The 2,753-nt window shown below is 32.9% G+C and overlaps 1 long non-coding RNA gene across 1 annotated transcript; it reads right to left on the bottom strand.

Moving 5' to 3' along the window:
- Positions 1–584: 584 nt before the first annotated feature.
- LOC110703999 lies at positions 585–2,029 on the bottom strand. The gene is made up of 2 exons (XR_002507832.1): positions 1,906–2,029; positions 585–1,340 (listed from the first exon to the last, which is right to left on the bottom strand). It is a non-coding gene; the product is annotated as an uncharacterized LOC110703999 (long non-coding RNA).
- Positions 2,030–2,753: the final 724 nt, after the last annotated feature.

Here is a 2,753-nt window from a genome sequence, read left to right on the forward strand (position 1 = left end):
CACCAAACCTAGGTTTGATAAAAATTCATTTTCAAACTACGGTGCTTATTTAATTGAAAGAACTTCACTTTCAATTAGAAAAATATGACAAGCAGAAAAACATAAACAAAATCATATATAAGTTTACTCACATTTTCATATCTTTGTTGAGATAAGTTGCAGATTACAGCTTATCTTCACAAATCTTGGACGAAAAAGTGACACTAAATTACGAGCTGGACTTTTCTTTCCATTTTGGGTCCAGTTTTGAAAATAATATAATTATTGGACCCCTTTTCAAATTTTGAATTCTAGTTCGAAACAACATGTTTCTAATAAAAATACTATTCAAAATTTCAGATTCTCAATAACCGTTTCGATAATATAATTTTTGTTTTCTCAAATAAATAAATTTTTGATTTCTTAATAACCGTTTGGATAATACATGTATATACATAAATATTTCCAAAAGGAATGAATTAAGATTCGACTTCTTCTTGACTCGAACTTGTTCTCGCTTAGTTCTCCAGCGAATATTGGCTAAGGGATGGTAAACAAACCACCTACAAGACCAAAATCAAAGATTGATAAGAACAAAAAAAATATTTGATGTTTTAAATCAACTTTGAGAATAAAATCACCGCAATGATCTTTACAACCGTTTGGACATTAGGTAAGATTACTAAACCTTCAACACAATTGTTTTGGTTTATAAACAAGCAAAGAACTAACTTGCTTTCTTGAACATGACTTTAACTGAATAGGACAAATACATAGGTCCATCTCAGTATCATATGAATGGCCTAAACAATAGCAAGTCATTAGAACTACCCTAAATTGGGGGATCCAAGACTTGTGAAATAGCAAGAATGTGCATAACCCGACACATGGGGGCTCTAATATTGACACAAACAAAAAAACAAAATGAGATATACATGCCATTTGAGCTACTTTCGTGAATCGCCTAACACTAGTAGAAAAAACAAAATTGGCACCGGTTCAAAACCCTCAATGCAACCAGTTTTGAACCGGTGCCAATTTGGGGTGTGCTAATAATCGGATTAAAAGCCACCGGTTTGAACTGGTAGGAAAACTTATTATTGGCACCGGTTAACCGGTGCCTAAAATACCCCAAAAAATATAATTCCCTTTTTTTTTTTTTATCTTTTTTCACTTAAAAATTAGCAGAAAACTCATACAACACCAAATATAACTGAAATTCATAATCAGGAATTTTACACTTGCCAAAAAAAAACTAAACAAAGGGATTCGACGAGAAGCCGAACAACATGAGCTCGGTAGCTGAATTGCAGAAGCCGTATTGGCCATCAATTTTCTCCTCCGACTCCGAATTCGACGAACTGAAAATAAAAAAATAAATAAAGGTGGAAAACTCAAAATTATAAAGAATTAGAAAAACAACATAAAATCCTCGAAAAAATAAAAAAGAATAACCCAGAAAACTCAAAATAAAAAAAAAACCCATAAAACACATGCATGATGTACCCAGAAAAATAAAAATCGATTAATTAACCCAAAATTAAACTCAGAAAATACGAGAAAAATCGAATTAAAATACAAAACTGATTAAATTCGGATAATTATACCCAGAAAAATCGAATTAAAATCCAACAATCGATTAAATAAACCCAGGAAAATCAAACTGAAAATAAAAACAAGCCAGAAAAATCGAATTGAAAATAAAAAAATCGATTAAATAAACCCAAAATCGATTCGAAAAAACCCCAAAATTAATTCGAAAAAACCCCAAAATCAATTCGAAAATCAATTAACCCCAAAATAAATTCGAAAAAAAACCCACAATAAATTAACCCATAATCAATTCGAAAAAACCCCAAAAATTTGAAAATAAATTAACCTAGAAACCCTAACCTCGAATAATTAAACCCAATAACATGCACTAACCTCGGACTTGGTGGCGACGGTGGTTAGTGGCGGCGGTGGTGGTGGGTAGGAGACAAAAGAGAGAAGAGAGGGGAAAGAAGAGGAGAGAGAGGGGAGCTTCATTCGTGGTTGGAGAAAGAGGACAGAGAAGAGAGGAGAGAGAAGGAGCAGAGGAGGAGAGGAAGAGAGAGAAGAGAGAGGCGCATAAGAGAGATTAAAGCTTAGGGTTAAGTTATTTTAGGGTTAGGGGATATAAAAGGGGAGACAAATGGACGAAGCTAAGGTCGGTTTTTTTTTAAATTTATTTAACAAGGCCACCGGTTCAAAACTAGTGGGTTTAATGTTTTTTCCATCGGTTTAATTTTAACCGGTGGCAATACTCTCCCCTCAAAATCCCGCCCGTTTTCCCCTTTTTTCCCCTCCGGTTCTTAAGAACCGGTGCCCTTTGGACGGTGCCAATTTTGTTTTTTCACCTAGTGTATGTTAAAAATGGTTTACGTACATCTCGATCCTTACAATTTTCAAATACATAACAATGATTTAATAATCATTTTGTTCCTTTAAAAACTAAGTTTTTAACTGAACATGGCCATTAATCAAGTTTCATATTCGAGCCATTTTCAGGTTCAAATTCAAATACTAATCTTAGGGCATAATTGTTGTTTTGAGACTTCAATTTACTCTAAAGGTTAGAGAGTATGATTAGTACAGAGCAAAGAAACAAAATCATGATACATAAAAAAAATACTTGCTCATACAAAAGTTTAGTACTCAATCATTCATCATGAAAATTGTATCAAGACACTTTATTAACACAAGACAAACAATTTCATGAGTTAGAATGTAAACAAAAGACTCCTAAAATCTAA

This window comes from Chenopodium quinoa, unplaced genomic scaffold, assembly GCF_001683475.1.
Source record: "Chenopodium quinoa cultivar QQ74 unplaced genomic scaffold, ASM168347v1, whole genome shotgun sequence".
In the NCBI taxonomy this organism is placed as follows: domain Eukaryota; kingdom Viridiplantae; phylum Streptophyta; class Magnoliopsida; order Caryophyllales; family Amaranthaceae; genus Chenopodium; species Chenopodium quinoa.